Consider the following 13,719-nt stretch of genomic DNA (forward strand, 5'->3'; position numbering starts at 1 on the left):
ATTGAAGAATGACTAGTCTGATTTCCCATCTTCTCGCTATATTTTTCTCTTTATGGCTGGAACAGTCTGTGGAACCTTCTTCTCATACCCCAAATATTGAATAAAAATAGGTTTATATTTTAAAGTATGTGTGTGTGAATAAAATGAACATCATCTGACCTTCCCAGGATCCAATAAAGAATTTGCCTACAATGGTATACTAATGCTGCTGTAAAAAAGAAAGAACTCTTACCATTCACAACAGCATGGATGGACCTGGAGAGCATTATGCTAAACGAAATAAACCAGTCAGAGAAAATAAATATCACATGATTTCACTAATTTGTGGAATATAATGAACAACATAAACTGATGAACAAAAATAGAGCCAGAGCCAGAGAAGCATCGAAGAGACCATCAAACTTCAGAGGGAAGGTGAAGGTGGGATGGGGGTCGGGGTGAAGGTAAGAGATCAACCAAAGGACTTGTATGCATGCATATAAGCATAACCAATGGACACAGACACTAGAGGGGTGAGGGCATGTGCTGGGGGGTGGTGGGTGGCTGGGGAGAAGTCAATGGGGGGAAAAGGAGACATATGTAATACTATATGTAATACTTTAAACAATAAAGAATTTTTTTAAAAAAAGGATGTGCCTAAAAATGTGATTCTATCAACATTTATGTACTGTTTTACTCCGGCCTACTTATTAGGCGCTATCTTTGCTCACAAGGCAATCCCCAAATTAAAGATCCCTGCCTAAGAAACAGCCTTGCAATTTTTTTGTGTGTCCAACTAATCTACATCCTCAACTTTGAGCTGCCATATTGTTATACTCTAGATCAGTTAGTGCTGGAGGCTAATTCCAGCAGGTCATAAATGCAAGAAGTTCATCAAAAGGTTGGTGAACCTTGAGGCTTCAGCAGGGCTGAAGATACATATTATTGCCTGCTGGCCAAACAGCTGACTGGCCGAAAGCATCTCCCCAAACCTGAAAATCTACCCGCGTTATTACCTGCTGCTGAACATCTGTAGGTAGTTCGCCCAACATAATACTTTACTGCTTACCAAACCTTACCTTTGATATGTATATCTGCTTTACTTTAGGGCAAAATGTGTGACTAAAAAGCCCTGGAGACAGAGATTCAGAGAAAGCTTGGTTATTAGAACTAAGCTTCCCCTGGCTCCCCCATGTATTCCAAATTTATATTTCTAGTCTGTTTATAAATTTACACACAGCCCCTTTTCCAGATTCCTTGAACCCTTGTAGATTCTGAGAACAACCCTGGCAAGTCAGCAGAAATACTACGGCCTCACTTTAACCTTGAAAGACAGCCATGATTGAAGAGCTTTAAAAAGTCCATGTTATTTCTTAACACAGATGAAATCAGGACAAATAGGTGGAGCCCTAAGAAGTCTGCCACATGACCTTCACTCCCCCATCATCTTCTAGCTCGTCAATGTCCATTCAAGTTGTATTCTCACTGTTTCATTTACATATTTATTGTGTAGGACATTCTAGCATTAAAAATATGAGTAAATATTCCAAAGATAAAAACATGGCGTGCAACCTTGCACAGTGCAGCAGCAGAACAGGGGGGAGCGCTCAGTGCACAGGTGTCTACGTCAGAGACCCACAGGGATTCTCCCTTTCACAAACTCAGCACTGCCATTCAGAAGAAGACACTGTGGTGACAAAAAGTGGAAGGGTAGAAAGGGTGTGTTTATTTGGTGTGGTTTCATTCACTACCTACTCATGTTCTGCTGAAGAAAACACAGATTTTTAAAAAAATGTTTTTTAATGAACATAAAATTCCCTTAAATAAAGGCCTTTCTGAGGCCAAGAGACTGGCTTGGATTCCCAATAATAAGGAAGATGGCAAACCTTTGGTCCACACGTGGATAGGATGGACCCAATGTTACCACAGTTTTAAAAATAAATAGTGAAGGTAGAATTGTTATAAGATAAATGCTCAGTTGACCCACTTATAATTTATGAAAGACATACTAATTATTTTAATAATTTTTTCAAAGAATAGAAAACTCCAAGTCAGTTACCACTTACCCTATTATTTCCAGATCTTTGGACTGGCTAGGAAATATTTCTGTGTTTAAAAAAAGACACATGATTTGAGAACACAATACCTAAGGCAAGTGGGAGAATGGAGGGTCGGGAGGGCACTACAGATAAAGATAATGTAACAGCTTAAATTAAAACAAATTAAGGCAGAAAAAAAGGTGTTTTTAGTTTTTCAAGCACAGGTATATACTAGCTAATATACTATCCCTCAGAACCTCCGTCTGATACATGGGAGAAAGGTCATTGTCAATTACCATTCCCTTCTTTCTCTTTGAGACAGGGTATGCCAATTCTTTCTCGGAAAAGTCTTGCTTTAAAGGAAAAATACTCAAATTCAAGGAAGTTCATTCCTGTGACTGTCAACAGACTTATTTCATCCTAAACACTCGAAGTGAATTTGAGTCTTGGGGTCTGGCAAATTTTACCCCTGGCACTATGGCAACTTATGTATGACATCTGGAAACACTGCAAGAGAGTACAAAATGGGCCAGAAGACTGAAAATTAGAAAACATACTTCTAATTTTCAAAAGGGTACTGTGTTAAGCTTGGGAGTGGTGGGTAAAATTGACACAACTGCAGGGAGGATTTGAAAGCAATACAGCCACGCAGCTGAGAGCGCAGCATCGGCGGGGTTGCTGTGAACATTCAGGACGGTATCTGCAAAATGTCTGGAACACAGTGGCCACTGAGTAATGTGGTTGTGCCATCACCCTCATCATTATTACAATCATATTAGGATGCACATTTTATAGTCAGATTATTGAGAGACCGAACAGCCCCCTAGAATCTTAAAATTCTATTCAACTTTATTCCATAACAGTGATAATAACTCACATTTATTTTGCTACTTATTTTAATTTTCACAACAACCAAATGAGTAGGCATTATTATTTTCCCCATTTTAGGGAAACTTGAGATACAGCACGACTAAAATGTTGTCTCGGGTAATAGAACCAATAAGTAGTCAAGCTGACTCCAAAACTCTCAACCCCGATTAAGACTGCCTCTTTAGACCGTTGCGTAGTTCACACACACACACACACACACACACACACACACACACACCAGGGGAACTTCTAGGGCACATCTGAGGGGGCTGGCGAGGGGGGTGGGAGAAGCACAGCCCTAGCACACAGTCACATGCCACTCCCAAGGACACATGTTTCTTGAACCTTTGTAATCTAGTCGGATGACCTGGACTCAGGTCCTGGCAATCACTCTAACCGACTATGTCTTTGGACAAGAAACCCTTTATGAACCTCAGTTTTAACTTCTTTAAAGGTAATAGTACTTATTTCTCAAGGTTATTGTGAAAATTTAAAGAGACATTGCCTGTGAAAGCACTTCATAAGTGGAAAACCACTACAGTTATTAACAGGGTGATGAGTAACAAATGAAACAACAACTTCTGACATGACACCAAGAAACCATATAAGTAATGAAAAATAATTCAATGCAAATGTGTGTTTATAAGCAAGAGATAGGGAAGGGGGTGGGGGGAAAGTTAACAATGGAGCCCTGGATAGAAGAAAAGAGTAAAATCAACACGTCATTCTTGCTTCATTTGGATGGACTTCTCATTCTCATGCAAAAGGAAATAATATTAATCCAAGTAATTTGGTGGTGAGTCAATAGTCTTCTACATTTATAACCCACTTAGCTTAACATTGTGAGGGAATTCCAATATTTTTTCAAGTAATAAAACCCACTGCAATATTATCTCATGAATTTTGGTATACCAGGGCAAACACTTTTTCAAATGAAGTATAAAAGTTATTGTTTTAAACTTAAAAATGCTTTACATTTAATACAATACCCCAGGTTATGACTCAGCAGGGATCTCTGTGTTCAGATAACAGGAATAACCTTCTGATCTGGCTGGAGGATGAAAGCTGCATCCCCAGAAACTCTCAGGAGAGAAAAGACAACCATCTACCTGGGAGCTTTTCAATCTGCTGAGGTGAAAACAGATGGACAAAGAGGATAACACGAAGACAAATAATTAATGATGCTATCCTCTCTACGCTCTTGAACAGGCCCACAACAACTACAAAAGAGGTTTGAAATAAAATAGAATCAAGCAAGTAACTGTAATCGATATGGCCGCCTGGAGAACTGGAGAGAGCCCTGCCTTTTGAGTCCAGACTCTGCCCTTAACTAGTTACCCTCTGGGCTAATCACGATCTCTTGTTTCCACATTCTTCTTTGGTTAAATGAAGGTGCTAACGTGAATATCACAGAGTGTTTGGGGGATGAGTGGGATGACGTACGTAAAGGTGGGCAAATATCAGTGCTATTAACCCCGATTTCTCGTGTATCAGGTTATCTCAGATTATTAACTAGCTTCATGGTCAATAGGGATCCCAACCAGACCTGGTCTGTCTTTGACTTCTTTCCCAAAAGACCTGAACATCTGGCCCTCAAACTGTATAAAAGCTTGGAAACTTTTAGAGGACAACCCCATTTCCTCACTCCTGCTTGTTATGAGGAAGAATTTTCCCCACGTCCACGACTGGCCTTTCTCTGTCCTTTTACTAAGGTTGCCTCGGGGCGAGTGGAGGAACAAACTCACTTGGTAAATTTGAGAAGAACCAACTGGGCATGCTCAGCTGCAAGCCTTACCTCCTGGAAGGTGCCTGCCCGCCTGAGTGTGCGATTCGCTCTTCCCCAACTTCCTGAGGAGCGGAAGCCTGCTCTGTCCAGCACTACATGGGAAACGGTGGGTAAACCTGGCCTTTAGATTTAGCACAGGCACTTGGTTATGGCCTGCAGTCTGGCCTCTATACGATGACCTATAGGATGGTCTGTTCCTGCAGCTGCTTCCGTCAGCTTCTCCCCAGGCCATGGAGAGGAGAGTGGTCTTGTCTCCTGGAGGCCCTCTCGGAGACCCCAATCCGAACCAGAGTTAGTCGTTTTCTAGAAGAGCTTCCTTATGACATCCGCTCAAGCATAACCTACTTCTGTGCAGAGGCTCTGTGTCTACCTCCCAGGCACTCAGTCTTCTCCAGAGCTTTCTCGACGAGAGAGAGCCCAGTTACTGCCCAGCCACAGGCACAGAGTGGGGATGCTCAGGGCAGAGGACCCCTCATCTGTGAGGCCTTGAGAAACCTCCCCAGCTATCAGAGTGTTCGGTTGACAGTCCCACGCTCTGCCAGTGGCTGCTGTCCAGGGCCAGTGCTCCCCGTGGGGAATCTAAACACTTCCACCCAGAAAAGGCCCCTCCCTCACCCCTCCTCATTTTCTCAAACGTCTCCCTGGTTTAACTTCAAAACTCTGCTCAAGCAAGGGGAGAGAGGTGGAGAAAGAAGGCGGGGAGAAGGAAGGGATGGCTGGTCACGCCTGGCGGGTGAGGTCTGCACCTCAGGTGCACATCTCTCTCACTCTCATACGGTGACCGCCCACTACGCTGTTAGCCTGTGAGGCCGGATCGCACCGTAGACGTCACTGCAGCACTAACACCTAACCTAGGGCCCGGCTCATGTTCCGTGAGGGAGCTATGTATCCAAGTCATTTCTGATCAAATACCGCACAGACACACAGTTCCTTCTCCAGCTGAGAGGGCCCAGCTCCTGGAATCATGATGAGACACGATCGACAAAGAAACCTCAGGAAACAGAGACACCATGCAAAGAGCAACATCAGCCCTGCCATGTGCTTCCCGGGCCAGCCCAAGCAGCTCACACATTTTCGTTTTCCAGCATTCACTGAAAAGGCAGCTCCTTTAGAAGCAGGCCCAGCTTTAAAAGAATGTTTAAAAATTCGTGATAGATCTTTGGAACATCTTTGCATGGCGCTATAAAGACCTCTCCCTGTGTGTGCTTTAAAAATATGCCTCAAAGGAAAAATAATGGGTTAGAAAGGAGGTCATTCAGCTTGGGGAACTTTTTGTCTCTAATAAGAGAAGAAATGTATCACATCACCTCCTTTACGGCAAACGCTGTGTCTGTGAGTTGGTTGCCCATCCCCAAGCTCTTGCCTCTGCTGCATCCACCCTCGTCCCCTTACACCCTTCACACCAGTGTCAGCAGGCCTCCTTGGCCCCTATCCCATGCCGTCTGTCACCCTGCACAATACATGCCATGAAATTCATTTTCCTCCAGCCACCTCCCTGCCACCCACCCTCCTGTGGCTGTGGGGAGGCCTAGAGAGAGGTCATAGCTGGTAGCATTTTACAGCAAGAACAACCCTGGAAAAGCACTCAATTCAATTCAACCTCTCACTGTACAGAAACAGAAGCAGCCACACCTAAGCAGCCCAGAAAAGTGAGGTGAGGCCCGCAGCGCAGACCGGAGCCAATAACCTCGGTGCCTGTGTTCCCTCCACGGACCTCTTAATCAGTGGTTCTCAACCTTCCTAATGCCGCGGCCCTTTAATACAGTTCCTCATGTTGTGGTGACCCCCAACCATAAAATTATTTTCGATGCTACTTCATAACTGTAATTGTGCTACTGTTATGAATCGTAATGTAAATATCTGATATGCAGCATGTATTTTCATTGTTATAAATTAAACATCATTAAAGCATAATGATTAATCACAAAAACAATATGTAATTATATATGTGTTTTCCAATGGTCTTAGGCAACCCCTGTGAAAGGGTCGATCGACCCCCACAGGTTGGCGACCCACAGGTTGAGAACCGCTGTCTTAAATGCTTACACAAAATTGACACCTACCTGCCCTCCACTTAACTATCACTTTCAACACAAACCACATACATACAGTTTTTTCCATCCCCTGGGTAGGTTTTAAGCCTTTTAAAAAATAAAAATAAAAGCAACATAACCTTTTTCTTTTCCACCCAAATGAAGTCTTATTCAGGATTCAATTCTATAAAAATGGATAAAATTCTCTCTTCTGTGGTTGAAGCAGGCAGAAGGACTCTCACTCTTAGTGTACCCACTCCCAACAGCCACTGTGACCCCTCTGAGGACCTGCAGGCATGACTCTACCCATCAGACAACTTGTGGACTCCCAACGCCCACTGCACTGGCCCCTTCCTCACTCATCACCTGTCACCAGCCTTCAGCCTTCAAGGTCTGGAGAGTGGCACCACCTCCAAGCAGACTCTCCTGACCTTTGCTCCAAAGCTCTGAATGGGTAGCCCTTCCTCTGCTTCCAAACAGCCGGAATCAGGCGTTATTCTCATGCTTTACCTCCCCCTCTCCCCCCCCCCCCCCCCCCCCCCCGCTGCGGGCCCATTTATAATGAGGGCCCAGGGCCCACCCTACTGGCATGGCAGCCCCCGCATATCCATGGAAGCAGCTTCAAACACCGCGACTGACTGCCCCCCTGGTGACGGCTCAGCCCGCCCCTTCGCCTTCTCTCCAGACCCTTCCCCCTCTGGCTCAGTTTCCACTCAGTCTGAGCCCTTGCCTCTTTCCAAGCCTATGGATGGGGTTTGGCTTTCTCTCCTGAGTTCCGCACTCTTCCCCCAGCGCTGCCTCTCATTTTTCTCTTTCATTTTTCTCCTCTTGAGCTCTGGCATCTCTGCTAGAAGGGGCTGGCTGTGGAAGAGGAAATACAACCCCTCCTCACCCTGAAACATCTGTCTACAGCCTGACTTCAAGCTGGCCCTGCACCTGCCTCAGCAATGACGGGAAAACCGAGGTTGCCCCCTCGGGTCCCACCCTCACCTTCAGAGGTAGGTGGGTGACTCGGATGCACTCTAACCTTTAAAGACTCCCTGAAATGGGAGTTTCGTACTCCAGGCCTGGCATATCCTGGGGCTGCCTGGGTCAACAGTCGTTCCTGCGGATAACGGACAGATAGAAACACAGTCCTCGGAAGAGTTGAATTTCCAGCAGGACGAATGAGAGGAAAGTCCTCAGGGGAAAGGAGACAAACCTGAGTCACACTGGAGATTGGAGACGGCCCTCCCCTGGCGGGTCTGCCTGCCACGCCACCGATGGAGAGCCTGGCTCGCCTGCCACCTGCTGCCTGCGGTGCCTGTGGGCCGTGCTGTCAGCCTGGTGGCTGAGTGGGTCTGAGATCAGGCTGCCTGGGTGTGACTCCCAGGTCTATCACTTTCAGAGCTGCCGTCTCTTGAGCCTATTGTGTAACATCATGAAACTGTAGTTTCCTCTTTTATAAAACGGAGATAATAAAGTGACCTGTCTTGTAGTGTTGTGAGAATTAAATGACATCATCCAAATAAAGCATTGGACACAGCCCCAGGTACCAGGTAAGTGTGTCATAATTACTAGCTCTTCATTCTTATCATTCACGCAATGCTTTCTTTTATATGTGTACTAGAGGCACGAATTCGTGCACAGTGGGGTCCCTCGGCCTGGCCTATAGGATCAGGCTGAAACCAGCTCTCTGACATCCCCCCCTGAGAGATCCTGGATTGGGAGAGAGTGTAGGCCAGGCCGAGAGACCCCACTGGTGCACGATCGGGGCGAGGGAGCTAGGCTAACCTACAGGTCGGAGTGTCTACCTGCCCCCTGGTGGTCAATGCACGTCATAGCGAGCGGTTGAGCGGCCTCAGCATATCATTAGCATGTTACACTTTGATTGGTTGAACGGATGACCAGGCACTTAGCCTATTAGGCTTTTATTATATAGGATACCCCCTTCTAGACAGGTGACTCCATAGGCTTTCTACTTTCTCACCCTTATAAAAATACTCTTAATTAATTCTGCCTCACAGGATGTGGGGATGATAGAATAAGACAGTAGGCAAACAAACGAACAAAACAGAAACAAGCTCATAGATACAGGGAGCAAACTGATGGCTGCCAGATGGAAGGAGGGTTGGGGAATGGGTGGGAAAGGCGAAAGGTATTAAGGAAGTACAAAATGACAGGTACAAAAATAGTCATGGGGATGTGAAGTATAGCATAGGGAATAGTGTCAGTAATGTAATAAGTGCGCATGGTGTTAGATGGTACTAGAGGTATCAGAATGATCACGTCATATGGTATTAAACATCTAGTCACCATGTTATACACCTGAAACTGATATAATATTGTGTCAACTGTAATTGGAGAATTAATTAATTTTAAAAAAGAAGGCAGGTGGAAAGAGGTCAGCAGGGGTCTGGCACACTATAGGACAGGGGTGGGCAAACTTTTTGACTCGAGGGCCACAGCGGGTTCTTAAACTGGACCAGAGGGCCGGAACAAAAGCATGGATGGAGTGTTTGTGTGAACTAATATAAATTCAAAGTAAACATCATTACATAAAAGGGTACGGTCTTTTTTTTTTTTTTTTAGTTTTATTCATTTCAAACGGGCCGGATCCGGCCCGCGGGCCATAGTTTGCCCACGGCTGCTATAGGCACTCAGTAAGAGCAACGGTTACCGAAGAGGCTGGCCCACCTTGGTCACACCCGGAGCCTTCCCTCCCCAGGTCTCCCTCCAGCCACTGGGCAGAGGAGCCCTTCAGAAAACCAGGGGCCAGGTTAAGAAGGTTCCTCAAAGAACCACATGGAGCCACTGGCCACAAAGCCTGTGTGGATTGGACATTTACACTTATTGTTTTATGATGGGAATTCGAGCTTCCTCACAGCAGTGCCAGAAAAACTCATCCTGGGTCCAGGGGTGCGTCTTTAATACTAACTATCTCAATTTGGATTTTGTTATGTAACCACCATGTGTAGACTTGCCAAAAATGTTAAAAATAGAAGGCAATAAAAAAAAAATCAAAGAGAAAACCTTCTCCTAGTTTCTAGACCGACTTGCATGGAAACAGTGACCCCACAAAGGCATGACGGTGTCAATTTTTTCATTCACTTAGGGGAGTGGTTTTTGTGTTTCCTGTTGTTTTCTGTGGGTCGATTTATTTATTATTCCCACACTATTCTTTAATGACAAGTGAGGGTGCCACCACTCTTCTTAAAAACAATAAAAGCCACAGGGGAGGCAAATCAGCCTTTGCCAGCCTCCAGAGGCTGGGGATTTGCCCAGAGAAGTGTGCTGCTCAAGCACAGCGTGGCAAACAACTGCCCCGGGCCCTGGGCTGAGCCAAGCCCCTGCGGTGAGGACTTGCTTTATTTTTGGTCCAAGTACAGAGTCCAGGAAGCCACATCTACTGACTTCTTTTTCATTTAAGATTACACATTCATCAATGAGCCTGGTTGAGAAAGCCTCCATGAGAGATTTTTTCTCTTTGTTCCAAGAAAGAATGGGAAAAACAGAAACACAGACACTATTCCTAGGAAAACAGCACCCGCCCAGCAAGAGACCAAAACAGGTGTGTGCTATCTCCTACTCTCCCTTTAAATTGCATTTTATCCTCCCCTCCCCCGCCCCCCCAAACACACAGCAAGCAGCTCCCCAAGCTGAGATAGTTTTTGGTTTTATATAAGTGCCAGATGACTCAAATTCCTTTTAGAAGAAGGAGGTGTAGGAATCTATAAAAATGCTGATAAGCATTTAACCACAAACACACTGACAACTACACATGGTGGTTACATGACAGAATCCGAATTGAGATAGTTGGTATTAAAGACCCACCCCTGGACCCAGGATGAGTACTTCCATCAACTTTAGTTAATTAAAAAAAGGTCAAAGGCTTAATATAGTCAAAGAAGGAAAAATACAAATAAATACAAAAACTAGTAAGACTGCCATACTAAAAAAAAGAAGAAGAAACTCATTTGAGTCACTTCAGCACATCTCAAATGCAGACCTCCACATAACGGATCAAGGTACACAGTTTGCAAATATTTCTATTTTAAATCATAAGATGGATACTCCCAAACTGTAGAAATTGAGAGTGATTACACAATGAGCTGGTGCTCATTTGATCTCCCCTAGTTTGCCATAACCCAGTGTGGCTTCTAGAAAAAGACAAAACCTGACAGACCACGGCAGGACGGCCAAGGAGCCCTGATTTAGTGCAGCTTTGAAAGGCCATTGCACCAGGATTTTCATTTCTGCCCAGAATGCAATCCACACGCCTGGCCTCAAGGTCCTGAATCAAATACACGTTTTTCTCATCTAGCAGAGAGATCTTGTGAGCTGTGAGCACAACCTGCCCAGGTGCCTGGGGGAGAGGGGAGGGGGAGGACGGGGTCGCGCTGGGACATGGAGTCACTCCTTGTTGTGCCCGTGGCATCAGACTTGGCTAGCTCGCAGAATAGCCCAGACAGGAAGAAGGCAGGGCCTTGGCCTTCAAGATGTCCAGTAAGAGAAGTTTGGCATCACAAGCCGAGAAGAATCTCCTGCCTGGAGAGCTAGGTCCCTAAACTGATCCAAAGCAAGGAGGGCCTCACAGCTTCTAGGGGCAACACAGGGACCTGCAGACGGGCTGTGGGACACAGTGCAGGGGAATTCCAGTCTTTTCTCCACCCAGGGGCCTAGCCACAAACAGGGAAAGTCAATAATGGACCGGACCCCATGAAGATGTTCCCTCAAGGTCATCAGAGGTCATGCACCCTCCCCAGCTCACAGGAGTAAGCTCCTTGGCATTCATTTGGGAAGCTGCCCAGAGAGTCTAAGCTTCCACCTGGGGCACCTCACCTGAGAGCCGCCATAGACACTTGAAACACTGATTGTTTCATTTTTATAACAGTCTAGGTCAGTGATGGCGAACCTTTTGAGCTTGGCGTGTCAGCATTTTGAAAAACCCTAACTTAACTCTGGTGCCGTGTCACATATAGAAATTTTTTGATATTTGCAACCATAGTAAAACAAAGATTTATATTTTTGATACTTATTTTATATATTTAAATGCCATTTAACAAAGAGAAATCAACCAAAAAAATGAGTTTGTGTGTCACCTCTGACACGCGCGTGATAGGTTCGCCATCACTGGTCTAGGTTTAGGGTGGATTTAATTTTATAGAGCTCCCTCAAATTGTGTGGGAAGGAGATAAAGTAATCCTGATAATAATTTGCATTTCTTCCAACCATAACCCTGTAAACAGAGGGGGGCCTTTTAAGTACAGGTGCTTTCTGACTAATGATGAAATACGTGACACCTCATCAGTCCACGGCCTGCCAATATCTCCTGAGGACTGAGGCTTAGAGGAAGCGAATCAAGTGGAATTCCCCCAGACCTTCCCAGCCCAACCTGCCTCTCCCCATCTGTTACCTTGCCATCCCTCTCATGAAGGCTGACTGAATAAACCTCACCTCAGCCAGCAAACAAGTGGAGGCAAGGACATCTCGAATGGCACAACCCAGGTCAGCACACCCTAAACCAGTGATGGCGAACCTTTTGAGCTCGGCGTGTCAGCATTTTGAAAAACCCTAACTTAACTCTGGTGCCGTGTCACATATAGAAATTTTTTGATATTTGCAACCATAGTAAAACAAAGATTTATATTTTTGATATTTATTTTATATATTTAAATGCCATTTAACAATGAAAAATCAACCAAAAAAATGAGTTTGCGTGTCACCTCTGACTCGCGTGTCACAGGTTCACAATCACTGCCCTAAACTAATTGCCGTGATGACAGGGATGGCATGTGCCTGCTGGTTAGAATCTTCCTATCATTTCTGTTATGAGACACACAGCTATTTCCCATTCTGGGAAGTTTTGAAGGGGCAAGGAAAGGGCAGACAGGAAGGAAAGGGATCTTCATGGACAAAACCTGGCAAAGGTTCATGGAGGATCTACAGCACTTCCTAAATAAAGCACACCCCACCTAACCCAGTCTCTCTCTCCCTGCTTTAAAGTTCTTCATAGCTCCATCTGGTTTTACTGTGTTTTTTATTTTTATTTTTACAAAGCCATGATCTACAGATCTGGCCCCTGGATACCTCTTCCTCTGCAGTTCTTCCTGTCACTTACCTACCCACATTGGGCTCCTTGATGTTTCCATAACACACCAAGTTCACTATCATTTGAGGGGTCTATCAGTTTGCTAGGGCTGCCATAACAAGGTAACACAAGCTGTGTGGCTTAAATAACAGAAATTTATTGTCTCAGCATTTTGGAGATTAGAAGTCTGAAATCAAGTTATTGGTAGGGTAGTTGGGTTCCTTTGAGGCTCTATAAAAGGATGTGTCCCATGCCTCTCTCTTTGCTTCTGGTGGCTTGCTAGCAATCTTCAGTGTCCCTGGGCTTACAGACTCATCACCCCAATGATGGTGCTCTTCCCAGGAGCCAGTCTGTCTCCAAACTTCTCCTTTTTATGAGGACACTGGTTTGCATAGATGAGAGGCCCACCTTACTCCAGGATGAACTAATCTTAACTCATTATAACTGCAATGATCCTTTTTCCACATTCTGTCACATTCTGAGGAACTGGAGCTTATAACTTCTCTATATGAATTGGGGATGTGGGGATACACTTTAACCCATAGCAAGAGCCTTTGCAATCACTGTTCCCTCTTCCTGGAAGGCTCTTTACCCAGTGCGGTTGCCATCAGATACGCCTTGCAGTCATCCTACTGATAGGGACCATAATTGACCAAGAGCAATAGCTGCTGTGCTCTGAAATCCATCTCTGCATTTATGCCAAAGTCATGATCTCCACGACCTGGTCCTACCCAGTGACTGAGAATGTCGGAGATACCTAGGCAAGCCTGTTCCTGGGAGATAAAAATTCACCTAACAGGTTGTCTTTGGTTCAAGGACTCTCCTCAGCCTCGTCAAACTCCCTTAGCACAGCACTCTAGGCTGCTTCCACTCACCCTTCCTTCCTCGCCTTTTCCTAATGCCATACTAAGTTCACCCAGGTCCTCCTTCACTTCCAAACAC

General features: G+C 45.1%; 1 protein-coding gene across 11 annotated transcripts in view; it reads right to left on the bottom strand.

Annotated features, from left to right (window-relative positions):
- The window catches only part of MOB3B (MOB kinase activator 3B), a 186,444-nt gene that overhangs the window by 126,733 nt on the left and 45,992 nt on the right, over positions 1–13,719 (bottom strand). The window contains exon 1 of one of the 11 annotated variants that reach the window (XM_036331308.1): positions 2,046–2,159. The exons of the other annotated variants lie outside the window; for them this stretch is intronic. The gene's annotated coding sequence lies outside the window, so the exon portion shown is untranslated. Of the gene's footprint in view, positions 1–2,045; positions 2,160–13,719 lie in introns of those variants that run through there. 11 annotated transcript variants of the gene reach the window in all.

Source organism: Myotis myotis, unplaced genomic scaffold, assembly GCF_014108235.1.
Source record: "Myotis myotis isolate mMyoMyo1 unplaced genomic scaffold, mMyoMyo1.p scaffold_m19_p_12, whole genome shotgun sequence".
NCBI lineage: Eukaryota > Metazoa > Chordata > Mammalia > Chiroptera > Vespertilionidae > Myotis > Myotis myotis.